This window comes from Lethenteron reissneri, chromosome 26 (genome assembly GCF_015708825.2).
Source record: "Lethenteron reissneri isolate LAM-NWPU_2019-01 chromosome 26, ASM1570882v1, whole genome shotgun sequence".
In the NCBI taxonomy this organism is placed as follows: domain Eukaryota; kingdom Metazoa; phylum Chordata; class Hyperoartia; order Petromyzontiformes; family Petromyzontidae; genus Lethenteron; species Lethenteron reissneri.
In genome coordinates, this window is record NC_083804.1 from 11,985,512 (window position 1) to 12,005,211 (window position 19,700).

Genomic DNA, 19,700 nt, shown 5'->3' on the forward strand with positions numbered 1-19,700 from the left:
CAATGCACTCTGTTTGTATTTTAAGACATGGAGCCATTGCTTCCACGACATTTAATCAGCTGTTGAGTAGAGTGTAAGAGGGGTCATTCGAAATCAATGGGGTATCTAAAATGGATCACCCTGAATATAAAGTTCATGTGTATGTGCAAATACCAAGTGTTCACCAACACAGGGGGCTATGAATTACGAGGAACGTATCTGGCCAAGTAGCTTGCAGTTAGAGCAAATGGCTCATAATCTAAAGGCTGCGAGTTCAATTTCTGGTTGGGGGTCGACTCAGCCCAACATCTCTCCGGGGGTGATAAAATAGTACCACTTTTGGGGGAAGCCAACAGTTGTCCTATGCTTAAACTCGCCCCAGCCATAGGAATGTGGAATTTCCATGACTGGCTCAGGGCGTTAAACAGGATTTGAGCACTGCCTCAAAGTTCAGTTGAACATGAAGTCGTTGGCTTTTTTTTACTTAGGCTGAAATCATAATTCACTATGCAACACAATTTGTTGTTCCTAGGTAGTAAGTGTTATTTCGTAATTGCTTATGCCTAAAAAGTATAGAAAATGGCAAGTATCCCCCACAAACTTAGCTTTTTTGACCAAGACAGTGATATTTTGAAATGTATCTATTTTCAACGAGAAAACGGGCGAATATGTGTATTTTCGTTCACATGAAGTCAGAAAAAGTTTGTGGGGAATAATAGCCATTTTCTGTACTTTTGAGGCATAAGCAATTACGAAATAACACTTACTACCCAGGAAAGGGAAACAAATTTTGTTACACAGTGTAATCATAATTAACAGCCCTTTGTTATTCCACTGCTGGATAAAGGCCTCCCCATGGCATATCAGTGTGGGTTGGAGAAGTACTTGGTTGGGTGCCCAGCACTGGTTCAGATACCCCTCAATGTGTTTTTGAAACAAAGGTACTGTAATGTGAAAAAAAAACCACATGTAACAATGCAATACAGTGCCAAATTTAAACCCCTTATTTATGATCTCATCATAGAATAAAGTACCTTGATATTATCAGGTAATATGGTTTCTTCATTATCACCATCACTGCTGAATGAAGGCCTCCCCGAGCCATCACCATCTCCCACACGTGTTTCTTCAACAGTGGTTGTTTGATTTCAGTGACACCGTTATTGGACACAGTTTAACGCCATACCCAACCTCCACCAGTTTGTAGCGTACGGCGATACCAAAAGTAGTCGGTCGCGTGGCAAACTGTGACTTGTTCACAGAAAAAATAGAGCAAAACTTTTCCCATCTGCTCGAGTTGCCTACACCATTTAAAATCAGATTTGGGACACTTACCGTTGGATTTCATCACTGCAGTGTTTACTGAAAGTGAACGTAAAAAGTTTCTATTTTTCATCTTGGCCTGTCTGGTGGTCAAAACGAGTTAGGACCGGTAGGAAGGTGTGCTGGTGCCGATGTAATTTAGATTGCACAACAGTTCAGTGGTGGCAATGCGTGTCGGATTGCCAAGGGTAGCAGGCTGGCACAATTGGCTTCTTTAAAGTAAACTATTGCTTTTTTTAAAAGTTAATCAATTTGTTTTTATAATACCAGGTAAGGCCCACTGAGCTATATAGATTTTATTTCAGAAGCGACCTGGCCATAAATGATAGCTCAAAGAAGTGGCTTATCACGTGGAAATGTACAGCCAGGCAAATACTCTAAACGCATGTTGATTCTAAATGAGGGAAAACCCCGGGGGACCCGGAGAAAAATCCACGCGACTACGGGGAGCACATGCAAACTCCAAATATACAGGAATCAGGGTCGGGATGAAACCCACGACCTCCTGTATACCAGGTGAGGTCGTTAACATCTCGCCACTATGGCGAGATGTTAATTCGGCCAAGCATAATTATCATCATCAGTAGCAGCCATTGCCAATCTACTGCTGGATGAATGCCTCCCCAAGCCGCCGCGAACCTGCAATATAGTAATCCACCTAGCATCTGCACACGAGCTGATGGCATTATTCCATCTCCTCGGTGTACGCATTCCATGCCTTTGCTGCCACTCAGTCATTGGTCTTGACCATCGGCCATCATCCCGTCTTGTGACATATCCTGCCCAAGCCCAAAAACCTTTCTTCACAGTTATTATTGTGTCTTTAACTTGCGTATGTTCGACATACAGTAGGTTCTCAAACGTGCTCTCTAATCCACGTGCTCCTCTTTCTGTCAATATAATTGCGAGTGTACTTTCAGTTGTTGATACTTTTTTTCATTAATAGCCATACAAAAAAATATTTCTACTTTTTCTACGTCACTTTACCGAAAGACCCAAAGAATATGAATTCCTGCAGTCACGAAAGCTTTAAGTCAAGATTTATTAACACAATTTTAAAAAAACTATCTGATACTTTAAAATATTTTACATCCGATTATAGAAAATCATTCTTGATCCTTATTTAATTAGTAACACTTGCTTGATCATTATTGGCTATTGTTTTTTTCTGTTGGGCAAGACGAACCCACAACTGGTCTCACATTTAACACTATCAGGTTCACAGGTTAAGGCATGAGGTACAATACTGTACTTAGGGTCAAAGTCCACGTTCTGCTATGAACAACAATGTTTTTCCGGCTGTACGTATGTTGAACTTCTTTCGCACTGTATGTAGCCAACCGAGATAATCGGAGGTGCATATGTATGCATACATAGACAGATCTCTAAATAGATTGATACAGGAATGTATATTATTTATATACATATGACTGTCTTTGAGGACTTCAAGAGTCGTAAAAAAAAGAAAAGTGGGCTCACAGATCCTCAAGTGTCAGGAGGGTTTTTCTCCTTTCCCGTTTACTAACCTGAGCCAGAAGTGAAAATTCCACATTCATATGGCGGGGGCAAGGCTATCCACATGACAACTGAGGTTAACTTTCTTACAAGTAGATACTAATTCTATCAACCCTAGTAATAGAATCTGACCCAGATTTGAACTCTCAACCTTCCGATTGCAAGCCATACAACTTAACCGTGAAGCCATGTGGCTAAGTACGCCTGCTAATGTAACATATTTGTCCCAGCGGTCAACTATCCAACGCCAGCTTTGCAGCCCCGCCAATGTTGAAATGAGAAGGCTGTCGGCATCACCCGTGTTTACAAAAGGAGCGCACTTACTGAGGATGTAAACACCATAATGAGCTTCTGGAGGCTCAGTAGGTCACTGTTTTGACGTGTTCCATTTCCAGACACATGCCCCTTTTTTAAGGATTATCTGCAACATCAGTTTTTTTTCTGGGGGGGGAAAAATAGGCCAAACCTGACATGTTTTCTCTTTTTTCTGCACTCAGTTCATATCACAAAAAGTGGCTTGTATTCACTCGTGTAGCACCAACATCTGATCGTGTGTTCCTAGCAGGTGTTCAGGCTGGGATTACATCTCGTTATTTTTCTTTGTTTATGTCAGGATAAACAAAACATCACAGTCAAGCACCATAAACACTTAAATATCTGGTTAACACATTTTTTTGTCAACTTCTGCACCTTATGAAATGCTCACTTTTTTTCAGGTCCCTGCAGAGGGAATTGAGAATGTTTTTTTCCATCAAATGAGAGCGTTGTTTTGATTTTTTTAAAATATAAATATATATAACGTATTAATCAATGAGTAGAAAAAATAGCAAAGCTTTGTTTTGATAGACATCTGTTATTACTTTCTTTAATCAAGCAAGGCCTATTATAAAAGCAACAATGACTCCTTAGATGTAACAATGTTTACCTGCAGAGTCTCCAAGGGGAATAGAAGTTGCTGAGCGGGGGGGGGGGGGGAGACTTTTCCCAGTGTTTATGAGAGAGTGCAAGGAACCAATGGATTTCCCATGCAGCAACCAGGAAACCTGGGGAGATTAAAAACAAGAATAGGTTGTCAGACATTTCACAGGCCATCAGACCAACGGGACACAGGTCATCACACCAACAGGACACAGAACATCACATCGACAGCACACCGAACATCACACCGACAGCACACCGGTACGTAATTTATGAAGGAAGCCCACTAGCCTCTCTTAAATAAAATAAAAACCTTTTAAAAAGCATTAAACCAGTAGGTGAGCAACGAAGACTGCACGACTCAACATTCAAATTAAGACCTAATTTCTCACAACATTGGCTTTTGTATTTTGTTGCATGTTGACGTAATTTTTTCAAGTAGTAGTAGTAAAAAAAATTGTATCTACACGAGGCAGCCATTCTGGCCATATCTAAAGACATGTTTACCTTTAACTTGTTTCTGTCACCGTTGGTTTATCTCAATGTTATGTGCGTGCCGTGTTTCAGTAACGGACGTTACGCAGTCAGCAGGCTATTTCTTACAGTGCTCACCGACACAGTGACCTTTTGTACCTGTGCACGTACACACTCGTGCAGGTATTTAACGTTTTGCCTAGACTGTTCATAAATACAATACGAGGCCACTTTTCATGACAGTGTGATCATCATAACCAGTAAATGGTAAATCCACTGCTTTTTCGGTAAAGTCACGTAGGTAAAAAACATTAAAAAGTAAAATAAAATAAAAATAAAAATCACGACGTTTCGGAGGCAACACAAGCTTCCGTCTTCAGGTGGTACCGCCACGACAGCTGTATCAAGTAAATGAGAGATTGCAGAAGCTACCACTCTCATTTACTTGATACAGCTGTCGTGGCTGTGACGGTACCACCTGAAGACGGAAGCTTGTGTTGCCTCCGAAACGTCGTGATTTTTATGTTATTTTACTTTTTAATGTTTTTTACCTACGTGACTTTACCGAAAAACCTAAGAATATGTAAATCCACTGCTCGATGAAGGCCACCCCACGTCGCCATCCCACAATGTCTTGCGATATCATAAGTAGTTGCGCTCCTACACATGAGCTAATTCCATCACTCCATCTCCGTGTCGGTTGCCCTCTCAGTAACGTCTGCTCTTTTAGGTGCCATTCTGCGACCAGGCTTATCAATCAGCGATCTACCCCGTGACATGTGTCCTGCCCAAACCACTGACTTTTCTTTGAATAGAATAATCCACGTCATCATAACTGGCAATATACGTTGATTGAGAACTTTTCTCTTATGGAACATTGGTCATATTGACTTTCATGATCAAATAAAATTTTTTCCAGAAGGATTATATAAATCTGAATAATGGACAACAGAGGCCAACCAATCACATAAGAACATAGGAGAAAGAAATCTACCATTCACCGCAACACGTGCATGCGATTAATCAGACGGTAAAAGACAAAATTATACCGTATACCATTATGCCTGGCTGTTATAGATGATGAAAAGGAAACTGATTCAGATACTCAGGCATTCACAAACCAAGGTCTTTATAAAAAATGCAAATAAAATGTATCAAAACCATTTATAAATATGGAACAGCTTCACTGATATTGAACGTAGAAAGTAACACAATACAAATCAGCAGGCGTCAGGCTATTCAACGTGATGTAAAAGTATATTTTTTTCAAAATTGGATTTGAGAAATAAGGGAATAACCATAATTGGAGGAGATACTAACGTCTTTGATTTGCTGCTAACAGACAATAGGACAACCGATAAAAATGAGCTAATTCACTGAAAAACGTAATAATATGTTTCAGAGTGATAAGAGCAGGGAATGAAATGAAAGAGTGATTGCAAGGGCACACTTGGTAAATATAACTGAGTGCATATACTTACGGCGATTATGAATGCAGACTGGGATAAAAATGATGAAAGAAAAAGGCAAAGAGAGAACAAAGCACATTGATCTTCTTGGTTCTTTCGGTAAAGTCACGTAGAAGGGAAGTAATAAAATAATAAAAATAAAACATAATAAAACAATTCTCACGACGTTTCGGCCACAACGCAAGCAGCCGTCCTCAGGTGAAGAATGAGACAATGCCAAGCTAGGAGCTTATATATAAGCTGCGTTGGAGAATGTGCATATGAAGAGGAATTTAGCATATACATGGAAAATGCGTAGGAGGTGGGCGGGGGGGTTTCAAAGTCATATTATGCCCATGCATTATGCAGGATCAACAGCACCAAGGGGGGGTGCAGGGATTAGCAGTAACAAAGGAAAGGAATGTTAATGATATGTAGCTGCAGTTACTCAACAACCACGTAGAAAACTAAAGTATAAACTACATAAAAAACTAAAGTATAAATTGCATAGCACCATCAGTATACTTACTATACTCTACACTAAGCTGAGTTACTAACAGCAAGTAATACATTACAATTCTACGTCGTAAAAATTATATAATATGCTTCCATCTAAACTTTATTCTATTGTATCACACGAGCATATACCGTGCTATATACTGCCAACATTAAATTATATACTGTATTGCTGTAAACCAACCTATACCTTATACATTTAATATAACACTATGTATTATTCTACCCACCCTAATGTGTGTCGAAATGGTTTATTACGTCCTTCCAATGATTGCTAAGCCAGAATCCATCTTCTCGGTTAAAATTGTCTCTGTGTTTGTATATGTGGATCGCCTCATGAACGAATCTCTCATGATAGCCAGATGGCTTGCAGAGAACCTCTGTCTTAGAGAAGTCAATATCATGTGAGCCCACTGAGTTGTAACAGTGATCTGCCACGGCTGAGGTGTTTGTCCTACCGTGTTTCAGGTCAGCTTTATGTTCACGGATGCGGTCCGAGACATGTCGTTTGGTTTCCCCAATGTAACTGCTACCACAGAGGGAAACTTAGTTTGTAGACGCCAGGGTACTGTATGTCTGGAACCACATCTTTTACAGACGGTACCAGATCCGTGAACATAAAGCTGACCTGAAACACGGTAGGACAAACACCTCAGCCGAGGCAGATCACTGTTACAACTCAGTGGGCTCACATGATATTGACTTCTCTAAGACAGAGGTTCTCTGCAAGCCATCTGGCTATCATGAGAGATTCGTTCATGAGGCGATCCACATATACAAACACAGAGACAATTTTAACCGAGAAGATGGATTCTGGCTTAGCAATCATTGGAAGGACGTAATAAACCATTTCGACACACATTAGGGTGGGTAGAATAATACATAGTGTTATATTAAATGTATAAGGTATAGGTTGGTTTACAGCAATACAGTATATAATTTAATGTTGGCAGTATATAGCACGGTATATGCTCGTGTGATACAATAGAATAAAGTTTAGATGGAAGCATATTATATAATTTTTACGACGTAGAATTGTAATGTATTACTTGCTGTTAGTAACTCAGCTTAGTGTAGAGTATAGTAAGTATACTGATGGTGCTATGCAATTTATACTTTAGTTTTTTATGTAGTTTATACTTTAGTTTTCTACGTGGTTGTTGAGTAACTGCAGCTACATATCATTAACATTCCTTTCCTTTGTTACTGCTAATCCCTGCACCCCCCCTTGGTGCTGTTGATCCTGCATAATGCATGGGCATAATATGACTTTGAAACCCCCCCGCCCACCTCCTACGCATTTTCCATGTATATGCTAAATTCCTCTTCATATGCACATTCTTTTGTTAAGGCGCTCTTTCTTCCACCTCCAACGCAGCTTATATATAAGCTCCTAGCTTGGCATTGTATCATTCTTCACCTGAGGACGGCTGCTTGCGTTGTGGCCGAAACGTCGGGAGAATTGTTGTATTATGTTTTATTTTTATTATTTTATTACTTCCCTTCTACGTGACTTTACCGAAAGAACCAAGAAGATGAATCCCTGCAGTCACGAAAGCTTTAAATCGAAAAGCACATTGAGCCACCATATCTATCGGTATGAAACTGTATACGGTATTTCATTTCTCAAGGTATGTATAGTCTTGAAACACTTGACAGCACAAACGTCAAATAACACGTGTAACATTAAGAGTCTAAGTGCTTTCCTGTGCAAATGAGCATGGGGATGCACTTATCTCCTTCGCCGAGGTTGAGACAGTAACGGAAATTGCATATCCCTATGGTAGGGGCATGTTAACCTATAGAGCAACTTCTGTTGACATCCCACAGAGCAGCTGATATTTCTTGAGCCAGAGGGATGAAAGGGCTGAGTTGACCCTGACTGGTATGTGAACTTGCAGCCTTCTAACAGGGAGGAGCAAACTATCCACCGCACTTATCGATCAGGATAGCAATCATCATCATGATCACCATTAGTCAAATATGGTTATTAAAAGTGGACGGGATCAGTATAATGAAATGAGGCCAGATAAAAAATTGTGCTTTACCAAAAAAATGAAAATTGCCACATTGTATAAAATCCCTCACGAGATCGTGTGAAGGTTTGTTGCCATTGGTGGAAATTACTTCTTGTACAACAGCATCTAGGTCTTATAATACAATGGGTGTGTGCACTTGTGTGTATTTGCATGTGTGCTCTGGATATGCAGTCATCATATAAAATTTAGATTTTAGTTGCATTTCCAATAAAATTTCTGAATAATGACTTTAAAATCACCCTTCATGATTGAAAGTTCGAAACGTGCATTTTATACAAATTAGACAATTGCATTTGTTGCAGCAGTAGAGAATTGTATTACATGTAAAATGTATATGCATTAGTCGAATTGACATTGTATGTTATCTTGCTTTTTCTTTTTATTAACAGAGAAAGCACAGAATTATTTTGTTGGCTCGAGATAAATAGAAAAATAGAAGAGCTTGTATCAGAACATTTATTTTAGTTCCAGTGGCTGCTACGATCAGTATGTGGAATGGCCAGCGAGCCTCCAGCCAAGACACCCCTGAGCGATTTAAAGTCACATCAAGCTAAGCGGAACGTCCCGCTTGGTCTCAAATGAGGGCAAAGCGTAATTGGCGGGACAATGGGACCGATTTTTTGACCAGGCCCCCCCCACGCCCCGGTCAGCCGATACGGTAGGCGATATGGTCACCACACATCCCTCCGGCTCGTGTCAAATGACCGCTGTGTGTCGGATTAGTTCCACTCCATAAAAAAAAACTTTCCCACCCATTCACCCCGCTTCCCTTTAATGGCCAAGCATGGCTCATAAACCGCTCGATTCAAGTCTTCTTACCCGAGCCCGTTTTTTTTTGCTCCAGGCTTCAATAATGTTCCGCAAGCACGGTCGAGAGAACGGCGTTCAGCTCACCGTTGATTTTTTTTTTTAAAGATGAATTAAAGGATTTGTGTGTTTGCAAAACTGGAAGACATGGGAGTCCCATTTTCAGGAGAGTGCAATAAAAACAAGTCTAAGCAATCATTGATAATCCATAAACAGGCCAAGGTATTCGTTTGTGGGATTTACTCTAAAAACACCTGAACTCTGTGTATTGCGGCGGTACCATCGCTGTGCACTCGACAACTCCGAAGAGTGGCAGTTTGGTTGATGCCTTGACAGGCGACGGAATTTGTTGAGGGGCATTGTGGAGAGTGACAGCGCAGCCAGAACATCCCCTCAATGCTCGCTGGGGTTTGTTGACAGAGGGTGCTACTGACAGACAGCGCTATTGCACATTTAAAGTCTGAAATAACAGTTTTTACCAAAACAGATTAGCGGTAAAAATAGCATTTTTTACACGCTCCGTAACTGGCTGTCTCGACAAGGTTGCAAACCTTTTTTTCTGAATATTCCCAACCATATCCCAGGATGACAGTATTTGCTACGGGATGCAATCAATGTCCAGCAGTGGTGTAAACTCATAGCGCATTGCTCTGCATTTCCAAAAACCTCAGTTGGATTCCTGCCCATGCAAACAATCGGAAATTGATATATGAACCTCACCTGTAAATCAACTCGGCTTAAAATGAGTATGGAAAGCATGATGTGTGAACACTTGCAGTGGTGATATAAAGGCCGCTAGGGTATGATACTGACTAAGTGACTGACCCCTTTGTGTGTGCTGTGTTGGCCATAATATGTGCAGTAGTTATACAGCTATACGGGGGAGCTCTGTATATATATATGAATGTGTACAGTCTGTACTTAGTTATCTATATTGTTATGGATAACAAAAGACAGCTTATAATAATATTTTGTATACCGTTGTCATTTCACGACTGAGTGAAAACCTCCCTATGCCATGTTGGTCATGGGCGTTGCTTGACCATACTTCACTGCACTGATCAGAATGGCTGAGTGAAGGGGAACGTGAACCCATGACCAGCTAAGATGTTACTAGCCATTGATGTCACAGGTTTCTGGGTTCATAGCGTGGTGCGCTAAGCACTTCATCACCAGTTTCCCTGCCACCAATGATCAAGTGTGCAAACTCAACTATTTACCTAATTGAAGAGGAGAAAAAAAATCTAACTTTGCCACATTCCTAAAGAACATTGCAATATCCTATATCGCCAGTGGCATTATTTACATTTGTACAGAAATTTGTAATCAAAACATTATTAGAAATACAAAAGCAAAACAAAAACTAATATCTTAGCACGAACTTAAGTCAATGTTAATCACATGCACCACAGAAACAGCCTTACAATGCCAATAAATAGAAAAAACTGAATATTTTTTTTCGTGATTCTCTGTGGTCACCATAGCTACAAGGCAGCTAGGGATACAATTGCAAAGACTGGAGGCATTATCCTGCCCTGTCCGGTTAACGGCAGATGTGTCACAAGACATATCATCTCAGACAGGAAACAAACGAATCGCGTATTCTATAACGTCACGCTTAACAGTATGTCAACAAAGATAGTACCTACGCAATGGTGACATTAAGAGGTACTACATATGACGCATGCTCTGAAATGTTGGTGTGGAATTTTTGAGATTTATTGTTTCCTTCGGTGGGTTATGGATGAGTGTAAATTATACTTCCGGAGAAAGCTGTGTTCATGCAATATTCATATGCGTAGCGTTTTATCAATGCATCACAGTATATAGGCTGTGTATTATTTCCATTCCAGAGAAAGTGTGCAGTAAAACATAAATATATGCATTAATTTTTTTCGGTATCAAAATGACTCCACTCAGTATGCAGAGATATCATCAGCAGCACAGAGTGGCGGAGTTAAAATGCAAATATTTTTCACCTCCCATTACTATGTTTAGAACATTTTAACACTGTAGCACGCATGCATGTGAATGTGCGTATGCTTCTGAGGACCATGGCCAAGACGCCGATGCATTTTTTAATGCTTGCATCGGTTGAGCCCTTGACAAACACACCTGCCTCAATGGTGGACATTTCCACATGGATTCAAAGTGTCAGTTACACTCTAGTCAAGAAAACTGTGGCTTCCTAATATCTGAAGATAGTTCCAGACGGCCGCAGAAGCGCATCTGAATGCGCACGATGCAGTAACCGTCTTTGTTCGATGGCTCGTCAATATCCAGTGCAAGGATGATCGGAGTTTGCGTGACGGTGTATGTGTCTTTCTCACATTCTTACATAAATAGACAAGGACGATGCCAGCCACGGGTGTAAGGGTTAGCAGACTGGATCTTCAATGCGGAAACAACTCCGCCTGTCCATCCAGCAGTATAACTGAGTATAATAGTCGATAAAAATGTCGAATGTGGCGGGGTAAACTATGGGTTCTCCCACCTGTACAAGGACGTCTGGTCTGAATGGAAGGCTCTCCGAGTGGAGACCCTTCTGCCAACAGTGGTGTGAGCACGTAATTACAGGGCTGCACCTTTGCCACATTTAAAAAAAGCTATTAGATCAAAACGCGGTGGCGAAGTCGCGAGGTGTTTTGGTTAATTCGTGAGCTGCCAGTTGTAGAAACTTTTATACATTTGCATTTTAATCAAATGAAGCGTGGCTAAAATAAAACTTTAATTGCAAGACTGTTGCTCCATTCAAGACTTGTCCCAATCGGTGTCCGATTTAAAACTGACAATTTTCTCAGAAACAATTTTTCATGCCCTGTTCGCCCCATGGCCCTTTGGGCTGCAGTAGAATCTCACAGAACTGGTTTCGCAAAGTCCTCTTGGGAGGCCAGTTGATTCTGAAACATGGACGATTGCATATTTGAGAAAGTGTGTGTACATAATGAACAGTTTCCCCCCACCCCCACTAGTTGGTTGGGATACAGTCACATTGCTTTAATTACTTAATACGTCTTTGTCACATTCGTCTACTAAAGCCTACGGAACGGAAACATGAGAATATGGTAGCTCAGGTTGGAATCGCAGTGGAGAGATTGTTCAGATGTTTTGCTTAAATGCATGCTTTGAACATTGTATTCTTTGGCATAGTGGCAACACAAAGTCCAAGGTATTTCGATTTTCAGGTGAGTTCTCTTACATTTCTCAAAGACGAAGAATGTGGTAATCTGCACGCAATAATGCCAATGTATAAATATGTTATCAAGGTACGTTCTGTACAAAACAACCTGTCATGGCTTGAAAACTGCCAACAATTAGAGTAATTTTCCAAACAATAAATAACTGACAAAACATTCACAAAACTAAACTAATCCAGCAGTATATTTACAAAGCATTGACGATCATTATACATCAATTAATCTCATTTTGATCGTGTTTAATATTGTCATGAATATTTAAATATCCTCGCCACTATGAAATTATTTTGTTTTGTTTTAAATGCAGTTGTGATTATCCAACAAGACAAAATATCATCGGTTATTAAAAACGTCGAAAAAAGTAAAACTGCACACACATGAGTTCGTGTGAAGATTTCATCGTTCGACATTCATCCCTCCAGGATCCAAATATCCACACATCCGACAGGGACTTGGCGACCAACATCTTGAGTGTGATTCTTTTTTAATGCTTCTATAATGTTTTTTGAAGATCACTGAAGAGTTTAGAGGTTTAAAACCTGCAGTGTAGAAGGAATATGTTACCGACATTTCAATCACACAGTAATAACAATCTCAATACTGTAAATGTTCAATCTTGATTTGAAGCTTTCGTGACTGCAGGAATCCATACTCTTTGGTTTTTTCGGTAAAGTCACGTAGGTATAAAATAAAATAAATCACGACGTTTCGCCATCTGATGACGGACGCTTGTGTTGCGCCCGAAACGTCGGGATTTATTTTATACCTACGTGACTTTACCGAAAGAACCAAAGAGTACGGTAAATGTTATTGTTTATTAACGTTTGATGCATTTATGAATACTCTGCAGATGATTTAAAAGTGCAACAGGAAAAATATCCATAAAATAGGGGACTATTATACTTTAGGATCAACTGCACTTTAGGATCAACTGCAGAATTTTTAAAAAGTTCAAGAAAACAAGAATGAATGTCTATCCAGAAAGTACAAACTTGAAAGCATTACACTTTGTGTCTAAAGTACACGTTTTGCATATGATGTCATGCATCATATACTGATGTTGTAAACATACAGTACCTCATTTCCGATACACGAAACACCGCACACAACTGATAAGTCCAGTTGCTCTACCTGCCCTTGGTAATAACGTGATACTGTACATACCTTAACACCAGGATCATTATCATGGCGTTATCATTGCGGTACATTTCTCAAAGTCAGCTTTAACTTATATTGTAGTTATAAATTGACATATTGGGCATCAACTGATCACACTAATTGACACATTGCTTCTCTGTATGGTATCCAGGCTCTGGAATTCCCTGTCCTTGGTGGTCAGGAAATTCACAGCTGATGGGAGACTTTAAAGTCCCGACTGAAGACCCCCACCTCAAAAAACACACCTTCTATCTCTCTACTTCTCTATCTTGTCTCTTCAGTCTGTTTCTAGCCAGTTACTTCTTCCGCATATTTCTCCTTTACATGCACGGTGCACTGAGATCCATTTCCTGAGGTGCCTTTTTATCTAAATAATAAATCATGATAAAAATGCCAAACGAATTGACCTTTTGGTATATGCAAAATCACTAAGAAAAGTTTGAAACATTAACAGCACCATACAGTGGTTTACAAACAAAAAGTCTGGGAGTACGAAACACTTGACTGATCTAACCACTTGGGCACTGTGCCCAACCTTGCTGTAGTAACAAAAACACTCACATTTGCCCATGACACTGTGACCTAAAAGAGGAAAAAACCATAATCGGTGACATTTTGGGCAATGGTCTTTTTTAGCACATCGTAAGTTCTGGAAAATACTATGTCATGCCGCTGAATGTAATTCCACATGTACATTCTTGCATTGCTCATTGTGGCAGAGGTGGCTTTGTGCGCCGTTCCATTCCGAGCCGTATTAGTTCACATCATCTTATTCTAGCATATGGTAAGTAGGTGCAAATCACACGTCCAAGTTTAAGTATGTGAGCCATGCGATACTTTCGGGAGTAGCGTGACTAATACTGCTCAGTCGTTGAGCGGGCGTAGGATGCAGTTTTTCGCGATATGGCCCATTGTCTGGTTCGGGTGGCTGCAGTCACACTGTGTGTTAGTTCACACCATAGCACACTGTGATGCATTGGAGGGACAATTGGCCTGTACAGGTGTGCTCGGCAAATTAACTTTTTCACAGTCTATGTATACCAATAGGGATTGGCAAATACAGACCGAGCATGAGGTGCAGCTGAATTTACGGGGATATTGTAAGTTGTCTGTAAAAAAAAAATCAATAAGCAATTACACTTACTCAACAGTATTTTGTTATCATCATGTATTTTTTTGTTAGATATATTTTTGTTTTCAGAACTTAATGTGTTTTGCAGATCGTGCATCTATTTTTTTCCTAATAATGCTGCATCGGTACATGGTTTTGTATGTCTTTGTTATAAATATATATATTTTTTACCCCAAAAATGAACAGAAATGTAGGCTACATTCCATGTTACTATCTTTGCCTGAATCGATAATCTCACCCGAGAAGCAATTCCGGAGGCCATCGAATATACGAGGTCAAAAAAGGCTCCCACTCATTTATTAGCATATATGTAATGGGTTTTTATTGTGGGACAGAGTGCATCTATGTCGGACAATCTATGATGTGACAGCCTATAACTGCGATGTCATCAGTATGTGCCCACGTAAAATTGCTTGGGAGTTTGTGCTGATGTTGTCTTTCATGCAAAAAAACCCTGCACCCATGGGCACCCAGAGAGGGACCTATATTTACGTTGATTGTTATGTCAAACGAGCACAATCATAATATGCTTTTCTGTCTTTCGGTAAAGTCACGTAGATAGGTTCAAAGAAAAGTCATCAGGATGACGACCGCTTGTGTTGCGATCGAAACGTCGTAGTTTTTTGTTCTTTTCTTTGAACCTATCTACGTCACTTTACCGAAAGACCCAAAAGAATATGAATTCCTGCAGTCACGAAAGCTTTAAGTCAAGATGCAATCATAATGTCTGCAATTATATGTATTTACACAGTAATAGCTTGTGTAAATAATGCGCACTGCCTGCAGTAACACACTGATTAAAAAAATGGGACACCAACACACATCCAGAATAAAATGTTCTTTCAGTAATTTACTGTAAAGTAATTACATATGCACTAAAATAATTAAAACACATGACCAAAAATATTGAATACAATATAGATAAGTCATGCAAAGGACGTGAATTGCAGATGGAGAGGTGGCACAGAGATGAGCGCACTGCGCTCGATACCCGGTCACCCGAGTTCGATCCCTGCTCACGACTAACACCGGTGATGAGAGCAGAAGCGGTCCTGGCCACCTCTAGGGTCGACTCGGCCTCGAATGAGTACCCAGTGTCGCGTTTCAAGATCACCACTTGGGAGGCAAAGGTGGCCAGGCGTGATGCCGGCCACCCACCCCCTCGTGTGCCGTGTCGACCTTCATAGGTGCTACTCGCTAACAGCGCTTTCTCCAAATGTCTGTTAAGGCTATATGTGGCATCTTTGTCTCGCTTATACCGAGTCACAGGGAAAATGGCAACCCCAATTAAATATATAAATGAGTGAATGGGTAGTCAAGCACTCATCTTGCTTGCTGTCACATAAGGGTGTGAGATTATGCACTCATTCATATCGATTAATGTTGATTCTTAAACTCACGGTACGTGCACCGAATCGTGTATGCACAGATGGATGTATTTAAGTTCGTATGCATGTTGTATGTACTGAGTTTACATTAACCCTGTAGCCACGAGAAATGCTGCCATTCACCTCCATGATGAAAGGAACATTTATTCTTGAAACGAATCCGTTCAATAATTCATTGAATATCATTGCTGGCCGTGCAGTCATTCTGCAGGATATTTTCAAAACATAGCTTCAACTTTTAAGTACATCTTATATCAATATTACAGCCCAAATCCTTGTAAAATTATGCATATGAAATGTTGTCAAATTTATACCAGCTATGTTCCTCTAATGGTTACAAATATATTACCATTGCATCACAGCAGTTCTTACCTGGGGCTAAAATCATTTGACACGTTAAATAAATGGATGTTTGTGCAATAGGTTAGTGGGCACAGTGCATTGCGCATACATTTCCCCCCTTGCCGAGATTTGGTTTAAATTGTGCAGTTGAGTGCTTCCATGCCATCGCATTCATTTAGACTTCAGAGAGCGAGCACAATTGAATGCCACTGTGTGCAGAAACCCATCCCCGTGTAATGTCAGAGATGGCAATTACGATGTCTAAAATGGGCTGGAGGTCGAGGGATGTCATTGATAGTGACACATGCAGAGACCCTTTCTAACGAGTGAACGCAGAAGCCATTTCGCCACCAGGCAACGGGGGGAAGATGCAGTTTGGGAGCTGACCCCCGTAATTACAATATCCATTAAGCTTCAGGATGCAATCGGAAGTGGATCATTACAGATGAGTGCACTTACTGTATTTGTTGAAAAAGCGAACGACATTCCAAATTTCTCATTCAAATGTAATTTTAAAAAGTTTTTTTTTTTACAATGCAGTGGAATTATTAGTATACACGGCAAATTAACATAAGCAGGTGCAATAAGTAGAGTGCACTCCAAACCATGCAGTGGTTTAAGTGCCATAAGCCTTACTGCAATGTCGTCAGCATGTGACCATGTAAGAGCAACGGCTACAACAGCAGGGAAATTGTGGCTATTGACTGTCATTTTGGCTATGTCCACCACCCATAGCAGTTTTAAGAGGATCTATTGTTCAGTACAATGCATTAAGATAACCCAGAATTGACATATTTCGTTCTCAGGCTACACAGCCGCAACCTTTCGCGAATGTCTTGACAAACCATTACCTTTTGCTCGCACAAAGTGAAAATGTGTGCATGGCCGTGAGATGATGATAGGTCTGTTGGCTTGTAATGGTGGGGTTACGCAAGAGCATCCAACGCCTCCTCTTTTGAGTTCCAAACAATCCTGGCCACCGTTTAAACGTGAGGTTCCTCTGTCCAGTGACACGAGATATCTGTGTGCAGTCAGCTGCGGCGAATGATGGCGATGCTTTGACAATGGTATGCAACTTACAATGCAATCTGAGTGGCACATTCACTTTCCTGATTCGGCTAACTATTTGAGCTGTGGGCAGTGCCTTACAGGCATTTGTATATAATGCAGTATCTAGATATATATATTTTAGCAAAGCATGGCATCATTTAAAATTAGCTTTTAACGTGTGTATTTGTTGAGCACACTTTGTATGTATGCGATTCCCATTTGTGCATGTCAGTGTGGAGTCATCTCAATTAACCCAAAACAATTGGGTCGGTCCCGTGACTTGCCAGCGAACCTTCCACACTTCATATGGCCTCCAAGTGCACCTAGCCTGGCACAAGCGCTATGGTAACATCACCGCCACTTAGTGGCGAATTACAGCTACTGTTGTTGTTGTTGTTGTGGGCTGTGGCGCAATGGTTAGCGAACTGCACGGCCAACGCGGCAACCCGATTTGATTCCTGGCCATGGCTAACATCATCTGACGAGTGGTATCAGAAACGGCCCTGAGAAATGAGTACCTGGTGCGGTGTGTAAAGATCAGCAGCACTCGGCAGACAAAGGTGGCAGGGCACGAGCATGCATCGTCACACGACCCTCTCGCGTGTCTGCCTTGGCTAGGTGCTCGCTAACAGCACTGCTCCAGCAGCCCACACGGTTATACGAGATATCTGCCATCCTATCAATGTGTGTGCGTGTCCATGCGGTGCTGTTGGGTCACATTGAAGGTTAAAACTGATGGATGGTGCGATAAGATAGAGCAGCATATTCACAAAACATGGTCCCGGAGCCAGTAATAATGGTGTTCAAACAGATGCCGCAACATTGATCAAGATATGGTGAAGGTAAAAAGAAATGAAGCTCAATATCCTGGCAGTATTGTATCTTAAGGGGGTTATTTTTATAAGTGTGGTCTAACCAACATAGGTTTGCACGTTTGTTTTGTACGTCACGCTGTCAGCAGGTGGAATAAGATATCAAGAGCCATGCACATTTTCCACATTTAGCATACTGTGTTCATACTGTAGTTCACACTACGGTTGAAGAGATGGGTTAAGTGTTAGAAATGACAAGACTTGTTGACAATTATCTAAAAAATACAATTTTAATTAAAGCGGTACAAGCTGTTACCTTGTAAATGTGGTTCATTATACTTACATTAGCTATGTTCTTTTACCGAAATAACTTATACGAAACATACAAAATGAATTTGTTCTGAATAAAAGTTAAAACAAAACACATCTAATTACATATTTGTTACACAGATGTACCTGCATTGCTTTTAATCACACGATCTATTTGAAAGCAGTGAACTCGGCACACGTTGATATTAAATCAATTGCCAATGATCACATAAACCGTTCGAGTAATTCAACTGTCGTACTCACAATCACAACGGCACAATTGCACACCATTATAACTTCAGAGTCTAGCTAGAATCCAGCGTTGTCAATGTCTAACACTGTAATCAACTGAGCAGGTAAAACAAACCGATGAAAGCTTACCTCTGGTGTGGATGTGTACCCCCCAACACAAGCGTTTTTAAAAATAAAAAAAACTCAGCATGGACCTGTTTTTTTTCAATAACACAAAAGTGAGCCGGAGTGAGAGGTATTGGCGTGGTGAAGGAGGGGGGGGGTGCTGTTATTCCTGGACTTGTGTAGAAACTGGCGAAGACGGAGGCTTGCTTTTTGGTCAGATGAGCTTCGCTGGTGGTGTGTGTGAGGTAGATTGTGGCTGGTGAGTCATCAGGTCCAACCCCGGGACATGGGTGTTTTTTTTAATTTAAAACTCACGGCAGCCAGGAGCCGGGCACACCTGTGGGGCCGCCAATGATGATGGCACTGACGCAGTCGTGTCAGTTTCCGTTAGGGTAACTGACGGGAACGCCCTCGAACACGCGAGCACACGGTTATATTAGCCGCGAGGAAAACAAATATTTAAACTTACCTGGCAAGTGACCATGGCTCTATACCAGAGCAGCTTGGTGTTTGTTCAAATGTACCATGCGGCCGCGCAAGAGAGAGATGTGCTTTGGTGTAGTAACCTAACCTGACCGTGGCTTTCAGAAAAAAATAAAAAAATATATTTTTAAAAGGCGTTTGTTTCAAATTCATTCAAGCATCAACGATTCCCTTCCCCCACCCCTTACTTCTTTTTCAATGCATATCCTGTCTGTCAAAACGTCGGGATGAAACGGGAGATACCTCATTGTGAGGGAGTGAAAAGCATAGTGTCAAACAGATGAAAGCGCACACACCTAACTTGTAACTCAAATAGCTTGCGATAAAAAATATTTAAAAGACCATTTTACATTTCCACAATTTCTAAAGCTTCAAGTTCAGGCGGTGTATAAACACACATTCGTCATAGTGATTTCTTGCTCAAATTAACATTAAAACGGTACTCATTCAGTT

At 40.7% G+C, this 19,700-nt stretch overlaps 1 protein-coding gene across 3 annotated transcripts in view; it reads right to left on the reverse strand.

Annotated features, from left to right (window-relative positions):
* LOC133347688 (protein FAM110B-like) overlaps positions 1-19,134 on the reverse strand; it is a 41,426-nt gene extending 22,292 nt beyond the window's left edge. Inside the window, exons 1-2 of one of the 3 annotated variants that reach the window (XM_061560182.1) lie at positions 18,789-19,134; positions 3,743-3,860 (exon numbers count right to left, since the gene is read on the reverse strand). The gene's annotated coding sequence lies outside the window, so the exon portion shown is untranslated. Of the gene's footprint in view, positions 1-3,742; positions 3,861-12,593; positions 12,613-18,788 lie in introns of those variants that run through there. The other 2 variants (XM_061560183.1, XM_061560184.1) reach the window with 2 other exon arrangements.
* Positions 19,135-19,700: the final 566 nt, after the last annotated feature.